Source organism: Giraffa tippelskirchi, chromosome X (assembly GCF_054371585.1).
Source record: "Giraffa tippelskirchi isolate mGirTip1 chromosome X, T2T-mGirTip1v1.2.pri, whole genome shotgun sequence".
NCBI lineage: Eukaryota > Metazoa > Chordata > Mammalia > Artiodactyla > Giraffidae > Giraffa > Giraffa tippelskirchi.
In genome coordinates, this window is record NC_137289.1 from 21,330,589 (window position 1) to 21,345,352 (window position 14,764).

Genomic DNA, 14,764 nt, shown 5'->3' on the forward strand with positions numbered 1-14,764 from the left:
CAACTCTACACACAAAGCCTAGAATATGAAGACTCCAGGAAATTGGGGAAGTGTGTGTGTTATTCCCTCAGTTGTGCCTGACTCTTTGGACCCCACGGACTCTTTAGACCCACCAGGCTCCTCTTGTCCATTGAATTCTCCAGGCCAGAATACTGGAGTGCATAGCCAGGACCTTTTCCAGGGAATCTTCCTGACCCGTGGATCAAACCTGGGTCTCTTGCATTGCAGGCGGATGCTTTACCATCTGAGTGAGACAAGATAATAAACATGTGGCCTGTTGCCTAGATTTGGCAAGTCCTTAGGTATAGTCAATTTCTTTTGTGTCTTACGCATGGATGCCAGAGGTTTGCCACTTGATGCCTCCAAAGAGTTTGATGGTTTGAAAAAATGCTGGAGATAAAAAAAAAAAAAGAAGGGATCAAGTAAAAATTGAAATCTGCAAAACAGAAGATGAGTGATAAAGTTGGGTACCTTTGTCCAATGGAAACCAAAAAGAAAATGTAGAAATATAACCAGGTTTCTCTGAATTGAGTCAAATACAAGTCAGCCATATTTCCTGGTGTCTGTCTGTTTATGGTGTCTTTTTCAGGTTCAAAGGGCAGAGGCAGAAGAATGGTTGAAACAAGATGTCTCTCTTCTGGGACAGCACTGCCATCGTGCGGAAACAGTTTGATCAGGCCAAAGCTGTGAGCTGCTCTTCCTTGCGAGGCCTAGCAGTGGAGGCCGGTCAGATCAACTTAGGAACAACAGAACCTGAACTCAAGCCTGGCCCTCAACCTTTTCTGTGTGATCTGGCAGGATCGGTGGACAGTCAGGTTCTAGGCTTAGTATCTGATCAGTGAGGGCCCAGGACCAAGGAGCCCTCCAGCTGCTGCCAGGAAGTCCAGTCACAGGAAGGAGGTAAGCGGGGCCTCAGTTTCCTAACATTGTGGTGGGCCTTAGAGCCAAGCACTGAAAATGGGGGCACTTGTCTTGTGAATCTGCCCTTTGTAGGGCCTGGGCCCATTGTGACAGGAGTGACAGAGTGCAATGGACTGGCCTAATGCCAAGTACCTTAAATAGGTGATGCCATTGACGAAGTTGAGGGTGACCAAAAGTCTAAATAAAGTACCATGGCTTGGAGCAAGAAGGACCTGTATGGAAGGAATGGGAATACACTGACTTGCTGGTTTGAGTCAGAATATTTTCTAGGAGCCTGCAGATGCTCAAGTGGATGAAAATCACAAATGTAGTGGAAGGCCTACATTGTCTGAACCCACCCACCAGCTGCGAACTTCTGTGTCTTTGCAGGTTCACTCTAAAGCCCAGGGTCAATACCTTTGTCCTGACCTGACGCTGATGTTATCTCAGTTCTTGCAGGGGAGCGGGGCAAAGACCTGGCTTTGGGGTTGGTGTGTGCTAAGTCTCTTGAGTCATGTCAGACTCTGTGCGACGCTATGGACTGCAGCCTGCCAGGGAGGATAGCATTATTTCCTTCCTGTGCTTTAAGATGGAAAGCAAACTGCTGTACTTTACTTTATTTTGGGGGACTCCAAAATCACTGCAGATGGTGACTGCAGCCATGAAATTAAAAGACGCTTGCTCCTTGGAAGTAAAGCTATGACCAACCTAGACAGCATATTAAAAAACAGAGACATTTCTTTGCCAACAAAGGTCCGTCTGGTCAAAGCAATGGTTTTTCTGGCAGGCATGCATGGATGTGAGAGTTGGAATATAAGGACAGGTGAGCATCAAAGCATTGATGCTTTTGAGCTGTGGTGTGGCAGGAGACTCTTGAGAGTCCCTTGGACTGCACAGAGATCCAACCAGTCCATCCTAAAGGAAATCTACCCCGAATATACATTGGAGGGACTGATGCTGAAGCTGAAACTCCTATATTTTGGTCGTCTGATACGAAGAACTGACTCATTTGACAAGACCTTGATAGCGGGAAAGACTGAAAGTGGGAAGAGAAGGGGATGACAGAGGATGAGATGGGTGGATGGCATCACTGACTCCATGGACATGAGTTGGAGCAAGCTCTGGGAGTTGGTGATGGAAAGGAAAGCCTGGCGTGCTGCAGTCCGTGGGGTTGCAAAGAGTTGGACACGACTGAGCTACTGAACTGAACTCTAGCTAAGGCCATTTATGAGATGGAAAATACTTGTTTTTTTCCAATTATATATGATGATAGTATGAGACAAAGTCACGTGTGCCATCTGATTGGAATTGATAGCCATGTAAGAGTGTATGATTACAAGTAGGGCATTGTCTGCATTCAGTCATGGGAAGTATCTGGATCATCCTAGAGCTTCACCAAATGGCTTCTTCAACTCAACACACAAAGCCTAGAATATGAAGACGCCAGCAAATTGGGGAATTGTGTGTGTTATTCCCTCAGTTGTGCCTGACTCTTTGGACCCCACGGACTCTTTAGACCCACCAGGCTCCTCTTGTCCATTGAATTCTCCAGGCCAGAATACTGGAGTGCATAGCCAGGACCTTTTCCAGGGAATCTTCCTGACCCGAGGATCAAACCTGGGTCTCCTGCATTGCAGGCGGATGCTTTACCATCTGAGTGAGACAAGATAATAAACATGTGGCCTGTTGCCTAGATTTGGCAAGTCCTTTGGTATAGTCATTTTCTTTTGTGTCATACGCATGGATGCCAGAGGTTTGCCACTTGATGCCTCCAAACAGTTTGATAGTTTGAAAAAATGCTGAAGATAAAAAAATAAAAGACGTGATCAAGTAAAAATTGAAATCTGGAAAACAGAAGATGAGTGATAAAGTTGGGTACCTTTGTCCAATGGAAACCAAAAAGAAAATGTAGAAATATAACCAGGTTTCTCTGAATTGAGTCAAATACAAGTCAGCCATATTTCCTGGTGTCTGTCTGTTTATGGTGTTTTTTTCAGGTTTAAAGGGCAGAGGCAGAAGAATGGTTGAAACAAGATGTGTCTCTTCTGGGACAGCACTGCCATCGTGCGGAAACAGTTTGATCAGGCCAAAGCTGTGAGCTGCTCTTCCTTGCGAGGCCTAGCAGTGGAGGCCGGTCGGATCAACTTAGGAACAACAGAACCTGAACTCAAGCCTGGCCTCTCAACCTTTTCTCTGTGATCTGGCAGGATCGGTGGACAGTCAGGTTCTAGGCTTAGTATCTGATCAGTGAGGGCCCAGGACCAAGGAGCCCTCCAGCTGCTGCCAGGAAGTCCAGTCACAGGAAGGAGGTAAGCGGGGCCTCAGTTTCCTAACATTGTGGTGGGCCTTAGAGCCAAGCACTGAAAATGGGGGCACTTGTCTTGTGAATCTGCCCTTTGTAGGGCCTGGGCCCATTGTGACAGGAGTGACAGAGTGCAATGGACTGGCCTAATGCCAAGTACCTTAAATAGGTGATGCCATTGACGAAGTTGAGGGTGACCAAAAGTCTAAATAAAGTACCATGGCTTGGAGCAAGAAGGACCTGTATGGAAGGAGTGGCAATACACTGACCTGCTGGTTTGAGTCAGAATATTTTCTAGGAGCCTGCAGATGCTCAAGTGGATGAAAATCACAAATGTAGTGGAAGGCCTACATTGTCTGAACCCACCCACCAGCTGCGAACTGCTGTGTCTTTGCAGGTTCACTCTAAAGCCCAGGGTCAATACCTTTGTCCTGACCTGACGCTGATGTTATCTCAGTTCTTGCAGGGGAGCAGGTCAAAGACCAGGCGTTGGGGTTGGTGTGTGCTAAGTCTCTTGAGTCATGTCAGACTCTGTGCGACGCTATGGACTGCAGCCTGCCAGGGAGGATAGCATTATTTCCTTCCTGTGCTTTAAGATGGAAAGCAAACTGCTGTACTTTACTTTATTTTGGGGGACTCCAAAATCACTGCAGATGGTGACTGCAGCCATGAAATTAAAAGACGCTTGCTCCTTGGAAGTAAAGCTATGACCCACCTAGACAGCATATTAAAAAACAGAGACATTTCCTTGCCAACAAAGGTCCGTCTGGTCAAAGCAATGGTTTTTCTGGCAGGCATGCATGGATGTGAGAGTTGGAATATAAGGACAGGTGAGCATCAAAGCATTGATGCTTTTGAGCTGTGGTGTGGCAGGAGACTCTTGAGAGTCCCTTGGACTGCACAGAGATCCAACCAGTCCATCCTAAAGGAAATCTACCCCGAATATACATTGGAGGGACTGATGCTGAAGCTGAAACTCCTATATTTTGGTCGTCTGATACGAAGAACTGACTCACTTGACAAGACCTTGATAGCGGGAAAGACTGAAAGTGGGAAGAGAAGGGGATGACAGAGGATGAGATGGGTGGATGGCATCACTGACTCCATGGACATGAGTTGGAGCAAGCTCTGGGAGTTGGTGATGGAAAGGAAAGCCTGGCGTGCTGCAGTCCGTGGGGTTGCAAAGAGTTGGACACGACTGAGCTACTGAACTGAACTCTAGCTAAGGCCATTTATGAGATGGAAAATACTTGTTTTTTTCCAATTATATATGATGATAGTATGAGACAAAGTCACGTGTGCCATCTGATTGGAATTGATAGCCATGTAAGAGTGTATGATTATAAGTAGGGCATTGTCTGCATTCAGTCATGGGAAGTATCTGGATCATCCTAGAGCTTCACCAAATGGCTTCTTCAACTCTACACACAAAGCCTAGAATATGAAGACTCCAGGAAATTGGGGAAGTGTGTGTGTTATTCCCTCAGTTGTGCCTGACTCTTTGGACCCCACGGACTCTTTAGACCCACCAGGCTCCTCTTGTCCATTGAATTCTCCAGGCCAGAATACTGGAGTGCATAGCCAGGACCTTTTCCAGGGAATCTTCCTGACCCGTGGATCAAACCTGAGTCTCTTGCATTGCAGGCGGATGCTTTACCATCTGAGTGAGACAAGATAATAAACATGTGGCCTGTTGCCTAGATTTGGCAAGTCCTTAGGTATAGTCAATTTCTTTTGTGTCTTACGCATGGATGCCAGAGGTTTGCCACTTGATGCCTCCAAAGAGTTTGATAGTTTGAAAAAATGCTGGAGATAAAAAAAAAAAAAGAAGGGATCAAGTAAAAATTGAAATCTGGAAAACAGAAGATGAGTGATAAAGTTGGGTACCTTTGTCCAATGGAAACCAAAAAGAAAATGTAGAAATATAACCAGGTTTCTCTGAATTGAGTCAAATACAAGTCAGCCATATTTCCTGGTGTCTGTCTGTTTATGGTGTCTTTTTCAGGTTCAAAGGGCAGAGGCAGAAGAATGGTTGAAACAAGATGTCTCTCTTCTGGGACAGCACTGCCATCGTGCGGAAACAGTTTGATCAGGCCAAAGGTGTGAGCTGCTCTTCCTTGCGAGGCCTAGCAGTGGAGGCCGGTCAGATCAACTTAGGAACAACAGAACCTGAACTCAAGCCTGGCCCTCAACCTTTTCTGTGTGATCTGGCAGGATCGGTGGACAGTCAGGTTCTAGGCTTAGTATCTGATCAGTGAGGGCCCAGGACCAAGGAGCCCTCCAGCTGCTGCCAGGAAGTCCAGTCACAGGAAGGAGGTAAGCGGGGCCTCAGTTTCCTAACATTGTGGTGGGCCTTAGAGCCAAGCACTGAAAATGGGGGCACTTGTCTTGTGAATCTGCCCTTTGTAGGGCCTGGGCCCATTGTGACAGGAGTGACAGAGTGCAATGGACTGGCCTAATGCCAAGTACCTTAAATAGGTGATGCCATTGACGAAGTTGAGGGTGACCAAAAGTCTAAATAAAGTACCATGGCTTGGAGCAAGAAGGACCTGTATGGAAGGAATGGGAATACACTGACTTGCTGGTTTGAGTCAGAATATTTTCTAGGAGCCTGCAGATGCTCAAGTGGATGAAAACCACAAATGTAGTGGAAGGCCTACATTGTCTGAACCCACCCACCAGCTGCGAACTGCTGTGTCTTTGTAGGTTCACTCTAAAGCCCAGGGTCAATACCTTTGTCCTGACCTGACGCTGATGTTATCTCAGTTCTTGCAGGGGAGCGGGTCAAAGACCTGGCTTTGGGGTTGGTGTGTGCTAAGTCTCTTGAGTCATGTCAGACTCTGTGCGACGCTGTGGACTGCAGCCTGCCAGGGAGGATAGCATTATTTCCTTCCTGTGCTTTAAGATGGAAAGCAAACTGCTGTACTTTACTTTATTTTGGGGGACTCCAAAATCACTGCAGATGGTGACTTGCAGCCATGAAATTAAAAGATGCTTGCTCCTTGGAAGTAAAGCTATGACCAACCTAGACAGCATATTAAAAAACAGAGACATTTCCTTGCCAACAAAGGTCCGTCTGGTCAAAGCAATGGTTTTTCTGGCAGGCATGCATGGATGTGAGAGTTGGAATATAAGGACAGGTGAGCATCAAAGCATTGATGCTTTTGAGCTGTGGTGTGGCAGGAGACTCTTGAGAGTCCCTTGGACTGCACAAAGATCCAACCAGTCCATCCTAAAGGAAATCTACCCCGAATATACATTGGAGGGACTGATGCTGAAGCTGAAACTCCTATATTTTGGTCGTCTGATACGAAGAACTGACTCACTTGACAAGACCTTGATAGCGGGAAAGACTGAAAGTGGGAAGAGAAGGGGATGACAGAGGATGAGCTGGGTGGATGGCATCACTGACTCCATGGACATGAGTTGGAGCAAGCTCTGGGAGTTGGTGATGGAAAGGAAAGCCTGGCGTGCTGCAGTCCGTGGGGTTGCAAAGAGTTGGACACGACTGAGTTACTGAACTGAACTCTAGCTAAGGCCATTTATGAGATGGAAAATACTTGTTTTTTTCCAATTATATATGATGATAGTATGAGACAAAGTCACGTGTGCCATCTGATTGGAATTGGTAGCCATGTAAGAGTGTATGATTACAAGTAGGGCATTGTCTGCATTCAGTCATGTGAAGTATCTGGGTCATCCTAGAGCTTCACCAAATGGCTTCTTCAACTCAACACACAAAGCCTAGAATATGAAGACTCCAGCAAATTTGGGAAGTGTGTGTGTTATTCCCTCAGTTGTGCCTGACTCTTTGGACCCCACGGACTCTTTAGACCCACCAGGCGCCTCTTGTCCATTGAATTCTCCAGGCCAGAATACTGGAGTGCATAGCCAGGACCTTTTCCAGGGAATCTTCCTGACCCGTGGATCAAACCTGGGTCTCCTGCATTGCAGGCGGATGCTTTACCATCTGAGTGAGACAAGATAATAAACATGTGGCCTGTTGCCTAGATTTGGCAAGTCCTTAGGTATAGTCAATTTCTTTTGTGTCTTACGCATGGATGCCAGAGGTTTGCCACTTGATGCCTCCAAACAGTTTGATAGTTTGAAAAAATGCTGGAGATAAAAAAAAAAAAAGAAGGGATCAAGTAAAAATTGAAATCTGGAAAACAGAAGATGAGTGATAAAGTTGGGTACCTTTGTCCAATGGAAACCAAAAAGAAAATGTAGAAATATAACCAGGTTTCTCTGAATTGAGTCAAATACAAGTCAGCCATATTTCCTGGTGTCTGTCTGTTTATGGTGTTTTTTTCAGGTTTAAAGGGCAGAGGCAGAAGAATGGTTGAAACAAGATGTGTCTCTTCTGGGACAGCACTGCCATCGTGCGGAAACAGTTTGATCAGGCCAAAGCTGTGAGCTGCTCTTCCTTGCGAGGCCTAGCAGTGGAGGCCGGTCGGATCAACTTAGGAACAACAGAACCTGAACTCAAGCCTGGCCTCTCAACCTTTTCTCTGTGATCTGGCAGGATCGGTGGACAGTCAGGTTCTAGGCTTAGTATCTGATCAGTGAGGGCCCAGGACCAAGGAGCCCTCCAGCTGCTGCCAGGAAGCCCAGTCACAGGAAGGAGGTAAGCGGGGCCTCAGTTTCCTAACATTGTGGTGGGCCTTAGAGCCAAGCACTGAAAATGGGGGCACTTGTCTTGTGAATCTGCCCTTTGTAGGGCCTGGGCCCATTGTGACAGGAGTGACAGAGTGCAATGGACTGGCCTAATGCCAAGTACATTAAATAGGTGATGCCATTGACGAAGTTGAGGGTGACCAAAAGTCTAAATAAAGTACCATGGCTTGGAGCAAGAAGGACCTGTATGGAAGGAGTGGCAATACACTGACCTGCTGGTTTGAGTCAGAATATTTTCTAGGAGCCTGCAGATGCTCAAGTGGATGAAAATCACAAATGTAGTGGAAGGCCTACATTGTCTGAACCCACCCACCAGCTGCGAACTGCTGTGTCTTTGCAGGTTCACTCTAAAGCCCAGGGTCAATACCTTTGTCCTGACCTGACGCTGATGTTATCTCAGTTCTTGCAGGGGAGCAGGTCAAAGACCAGGCGTTGGGGTTGGTGTGTGCTAAGTCTCTTGAGTCATGTCAGACTCTGTGCGACGCTATGGACTGCAGCCTGCCAGGGAGGATAGCATTATTTCCTTCCTGTGCTTTAAGATGGAAAGCAAACTGCTGTACTTTACTTTATTTTGGGGGACTCCAAAATCACTGCAGATGGTGACTGCAGCCATGAAATTAAAAGACGCTTGCTCCTTGGAAGTAAAGCTATGACCCACCTAGACAGCATATTAAAAAACAGAGACATTTCCTTGCCAACAAAGGTCCGTCTGGTCAAAGCAATGGTTTTTCTGGCAGGCATGCATGGATGTGAGAGTTGGAATATAAGGACAGGTGAGCATCAAAGCATTGATGCTTTTGAGCTGTGGTGTGGCAGGAGACTCTTGAGAGTCCCTTGGACTGCACAGAGATCCAACCAGTCCATCCTAAAGGAAATCTACCCCGAATATACATTGGAGGGACTGATGCTGAAGCTGAAACTCCTATATTTTGGTCGTCTGATACGAAGAACTGACTCACTTGACAAGACCTTGATAGCGGGAAAGACTGAAAGTGGGAAGAGAAGGGGATGACAGAGGATGAGATGGGTGGATGGCATCACTGACTCCATGGACATGAGTTGGAGCAAGCTCTGGGAGTTGGTGATGGAAAGGAAAGCCTGGCGTGCTGCAGTCCGTGGGGTTGCAAAGAGTTGGACACGACTGAGCTACTGAACTGAACTCTAGCTAAGGCCATTTATGAGATGGAAAATACTTGTTTTTTTCCAATTATATATGATGATAGTATGAGACAAAGTCACGTGTGCCATCTGATTGGAATTGATAGCCATGTAAGAGTGTATGATTACAAGTAGGGCATTGTCTGCATTCAGTCATGGGAAGTATCTGGATCATCCTAGAGCTTCACCAAATGGCTTCTTCAACTCTACACACAAAGCCTAGAATATGAAGACTCCAGCAAATTTGGGAAGTGTGTGTGTTATTCCCTCAGTTGTGCCTGACTCTTTGGACCCCACGGACTCTTTAGACCCACCAGGCCCCTCTTGTCCATTGAATTCTCCAGGCCAGAATACTGGAGTGCATAGCCAGGACCTTTTCCAGGGAATCTTCCTGACCCGTGGATCAAACCTGGGTCTCTTGCATTGCAGGCGGATGCTTTACCATCTGAATGAGACAAGATAATAAACATGTGGCCTGTTGCCTAGATTTGGCAAGTCCTTAGGTATAGTCAATTTCTTTTGTGTCTTACGCATGGATGCCAGAGGTTTGCCACTTGATGCCTCCAAACAGTTTGATAGTTTGAAAAAATGCTGGAGATAAAAAAAAAAAAAGAAGGGATCAAGTAAAAATTGAAATCTGGAAAACAGAAGATGAGTGATAAAGTTGGGTAGCTTTGTCCAATGGAAACCAAAAAGAAAATGTAGAAATATAACCAAGTTTCTTTGAATTGAGTCAAATACAAGTCAGCCATATTTCCTGGTGTCTGTCTGTTTATGGTGTCTTTTTCAGGTTCAAAGGACAGAGGCAGAAGAATGGTTGAAACAAGATGTCTCTCTTCTGGGACAGCACTGCCATCGTGCGGAAACAGTTTGATCAGGCCAAAGCTGTGAGCTGCTCTTCCTTGCGAGGCCTAGCAGTGGAGGCCGGTCAGATCAACTTAGGAACAACAGAACCTGAACTCAAGCCTGGCCCTCAACCTTTTCTGTGTGATCTGGCAGGATCGGTGGACAGTCAGGTTCTAGGCTTAGTATCTGATCAGTGAGGGCCCAGGACCAAGGAGCCCTCCAGCTGCTGCCAGGAAGTCCAGTCACAGGAAGGAGGTAAGCGGGGCCTCAGTTTCCTAACATTGTGGTGGGCCTTAGAGCCAAGCACTGAAAATGGGGGCACTTGTCTTGTGAATCTGCCCTTTGTAGGGCCTGGGCCCATTGTGACAGGAGTGACAGAGTGCAATGGACTGGCCTAATGCCAAGTACCTTAAATAGGTGATGCCATTGACGAAGTTGAGGGTGACCAAAAGTCTAAATAAAGTACCATGGCTTGGAGCAAGAAGGACCTGTATGGAAGGAATGGGAATACACTGACTTGCTGGTTTGAGTCAGAATATTTTCTAGGAGCCTGCAGATGCTCAAGTGGATGAAAATCACAAATGTAGTGGAAGGCCTACATTGTCTGAACCCACCCACCAGCTGCGAACTTCTGTGTCTTTGCAGGTTCACTCTAAAGCCCAGGGTCAATACCTTTGTCCTGACCTGACGCTGATGTTATCTCAGTTCTTGCAGGGGAGCGGGTCAAAGACCTGGCTTTGGGGTTGGTGTGTGCTAAGTCTCTTGAGTCATGTCAGACTCTGTGCGACGCTATGGACTGCAGCCTGCCAGGGAGGATAGCATTATTTCCTTCCTGTGCTTTAAGATGGAAAGCAAATTGCTGTACTTTACTTTATTTTGGGGGACTCCAAAATCACTGCAGATGGTGACTGCAGCCATGGAATTAAAAGACGCTTGCTCCTTGGAAGTAAAGCTATGAGCAACCTAGACAGCATATTAAAAAACAGAGACATTTCTTTGCCAACAAAGGTCCGTCTGGTCAAAGCAATGGTTTTTCTGGCAGGCATGCATGGATGTGAGAGTTGGAATATAAGGACAGGTGAGCGTCAAAGCATTGATGCTTTTGAGCTGTGGTGTGGCAGGAGACTCTTGAGAGTCCCTTGGACTGCACAGAGATCCAACCAGTCCATCCTAAAGGAAATCTACCCCGAATATACATTGGAGGGACTGATGCTGAAGCTGAAACTCCTATATTTTGGTCGTCTGATACGAAGAACTGACTCACTTGACAAGACCTTGATAGCGGGAAAGACTGAAAGTGGGAAGAGAAGGGGATGACAGAGGATGAGATGGGTGGATGGCATCACTGACTCCATGGACATGAGTTGGAGCAAGCTCTGGGAGTTGGTGATGGAAAGGAAAGCCTGGCGTGCTGCAGTCCGTGGGGTTGCAAAGAGTTGGACACGACTGAGTTACTGAACTGAACTCTAGCTAAGGCCATTTATGAGATGGAAAATACTTGTTTTTTTCCAATTATATATGATGATAGTATGAGAGAAAGTCACGTGTGCCATCTGATTGGAATTGATAGCCATGTAAGAGTGTATGATTACAAGTAGGGCATTGTCTGCATTCAGTCATGGGAAGTATCTGGGTCATCCTAGAGCTTCACCAAATGGCTTCTTCAACTCAACACACAAAGCCTAGAATATGAAGACTCCAGGAAATTTGGGAAGTGTGTGTGTTATTCCCTCAGTTGTGCCTGACTCTTTGGACCCCACGGACTCTTTAGACCCACCAGGCTCCTCTTGTCCATTGAATTCTCCAGGCCAGAATACTGGAGTGCATAGCCAGGACCTTTTCCAGGGAATCTTCCTGACCCGTGGATCAAACCTGGGTCTCTTGCATTGCAGGCGGATGCTTTACCATCTGAGTGAGACAAGATAATAAACATGTGGCCTGTTGCCTAGATTTGGCAAGTCCTTAGGTATAGTCAATTTCTTTTGTGTCATACGCATGGATGCCAGAGGTTTGCCACTTGATGCCTCCAAAGAGTTTGATAGTTTGAAAAAATGCTGGAGATAAAAAAAAAAAAAGAAGGGATCAAGTAAAAATTGAAATCTGGAAAACAGAAGATGAGTGATAAAGTTGGGTACCTTTGTCCAATGGAAACCAAAAAGAAAATGTAGAAATATAACCAGGTTTCTCTGAATTGAGTCAAATACAAGTCAGCCATATTTCCTGGTGTCTGCCTGTTTATGGTGTCTTTTTCAGGTTCAAAGGGCAGAGGCAGAAGAATGGTTGAAACAAGATGTCTCTCTTCTGGGACAGCACTGCCATCGTGCGGAAACAGTTTGATCAGGCCAAAGGTGTGAGCTGCTCTTCCTTGCGAGGCCTAGCAGTGGAGGCCGGTCAGATCAACTTAGGAACAACAGAACCTGAACTCAAGCCTGGCCCTCAACCTTTTCTGTGTGATCTGGCAGGATCGGTGGACAGTCAGGTTCTAGGCTTAGTATCTGATCAGTGAGGGCCCAGGACCAAGGAGCCCTCCAGCTGCTGCCAGGAAGTCCAGTCACAGGAAGGAGGTAAGCGGGGCCTCAGTTTCCTAACATTGTGGTGGGCCTTAGAGCCAAGCACTGAAAATGGGGGCACTTGTCTTGTGAATCTTCCCTTTGTAGGGCCTGGGCCCATTGTGACAGGAGTGACAGAGTGCAATGGACTGGCCTAATGCCAAGTACCTTAAATAGGTGATGCCATTGACGAAGTTGAGGGTGACCAAAAGTCTAAATAAAGTACCATGGCTTGGAGCGAGAAGGACCTGTATGGAAGGAATGGGAATACACTGACCTGCTGGTTTGAGTCAGAATATTTTCTAGGAGCCTGCAGATGCTCAAGTGGATGAAAATCACAAATGTAGTGGAAGGCCTACATTGTCTGAACCCACCCACCAGCTGCGAACTTCTGTGTCTTTGCAGGTTCACTCTAAAGCCCAGGGTCAATACCTTTGTCCTGACCTGACGCTGATGTTATCTCAGTTCTTGCAGGGGAGCGGGGCAAAGACCTGGCTTTGGGGTTGGTGTGTGCTAAGTCTCTTGAGTCATGTCAGACTCTGTGCGACGCTATGGACTGCAGCCTGCCAGGGAGGATAGCATTATTTCCTTCCTGTGCTTTAAGATGGAAAGCAAACTGCTGTACTTTACTTTATTTTGGGGGACTCCAAAATCACTGCAGATGGTGACTGCAGCCATGGAATTAAAAGACGCTTGCTCCTTGGAAGTAAAGCTATGAGCAACCTAGACAGCATATTAAAAAACAGAGACATTTCTTTGCCAACAAAGGTCCGTCTGGTCAAAGCAATGGTTTTTCTGGCAGGCATGCATGGATGTGAGAGTTGGAATATAAGGACAGGTGAGCATCAAAGCATTGATGCTTTTGAGCTGTGGTGTGGCAGGAGACTCTTGAGAGTCCCTTGGACTGCACAGAGATCCAACCAGTCCATCCTAAAGGAAATCTACCCCGAATATACATTGGAGGGACTGATGCTGAAGCTGAAACTCCTATATTTTGGTCGTCTGATACGAAGAACTGACTCACTTGACAAGACCTTGATAGCGGGAAAGACTGAAAGTGGGAAGAGAAGGGGATGACAGAGGATGAGATGGGTGGATGGCATCACTGACTCCATGGACATGAGTTGGAGCAAGCTCTGGGAGTTGGTGATGGAAAGGAAAGCCTGGCGTGCTGCAGTCCGTGGGGTTGCAAAGAGTTGGACACGACTGAGCTACTGAACTGAACTCTAGCTAAGGCCATTTATGAGATGGAAAATACTTGTTTTTTTCCAATTATATATGATGATAGTATGAGACAAAGTCACGTGTGCCATCTGATTGGAATTGATAGCCATGTAAGAGTGTATGATTACAAGTAGGGCATTGTCTGCATTCAGTCATGAGAAGTATCTGGGTCATCCTAGAGCTTCACCAAATGGCTTCTTCAACTCAACACACAAAGCCTAGAATATGAAGACTCCAGCAAATTTGGGAAGTGTGTGTGTTATTCCCTCAGTTGTGCCTGACTCTTTGGACCCCACGGACTCTTTAGACCCACCAGGCTCCTCTTGTCCATTGAATTCTCCAGGCCAGAATACTGGAGTGCATAGCCAGGACCTTTTCCAGGGAATCTTCCTGACCCGTGGATCAAACCTGGGTCTCCTGCATTGCAGGCGGATGCTTTACCATCTGAGTGAGACAAGATAATAAACATGTGGCCTGTTGCCTAGATTTGGCAAGTCCTTAGGTATAGTCAATTTCTTTTGTGTCTTACGCATGGATGCCAGAGGTTTGCCACTTGATGCCTCCAAAGAGTTTGATAGTTTGAAAAAATGCTGGAGATAAAAAAAAAAAAAGAAGGGATCAAGTAAAAATTGAAATCTGGAAAACAGAAGATGAGTGATAAAGTTGGGTACCTTTGTCCAATGGAAACCAAAAAGAAAATGTAGAAATATAACCAGGTTTCTCTGAATTGAGTCAAATACAAGTCAGCCATATTTCCTGGTGTCTGTCTGTTTATGGTGTCTTTTTCAGGTTCAAAGGGCAGAGGCAGAAGAATGGTTGAAACAAGATGTCTCTCTTCTGGGACAGCACTGCCATCGTGCGGAAACAGTTTGATCAGGCCAAAGGTGTGAGCTGCTCTTCCTTGCGAGGCCTAGCAGTGGAGGCCGGTCAGATCAACTTAGGAACAACAGAACCTGAACTCAAGCCTGGCCCTCAACCTTTTCTGTGTGATCTGGCAGGATCGGTGGACAGTCAGGTTCTAGGCTTAGTATCTGATCAGTGAGGGCCCAGGACCAAGGAGCCCTCCAGCTGCTGCCAGGAAGTCCAGTCACAGGAAGGAGGTAAGCGG

The 14,764-nt window shown here is 46.4% G+C and overlaps 1 long non-coding RNA gene across 1 annotated transcript in view; it reads left to right on the forward strand.

Moving 5' to 3' along the window:
* LOC145536975 (uncharacterized) overlaps positions 1–14,764 on the forward strand; it is a 411,144-nt gene that overhangs the window by 165,863 nt on the left and 230,517 nt on the right. The window contains exons 73-79 of the long non-coding RNA XR_014076109.1: positions 590–900; positions 2,898–3,209; positions 5,208–5,518; positions 7,518–7,829; positions 9,828–10,138; positions 12,137–12,447; positions 14,446–14,756. This is a non-coding gene — a long non-coding RNA (uncharacterized LOC145536975). The remainder of the gene's footprint in view (positions 1–589; positions 901–2,897; positions 3,210–5,207; positions 5,519–7,517; positions 7,830–9,827; positions 10,139–12,136; positions 12,448–14,445; positions 14,757–14,764) is intronic.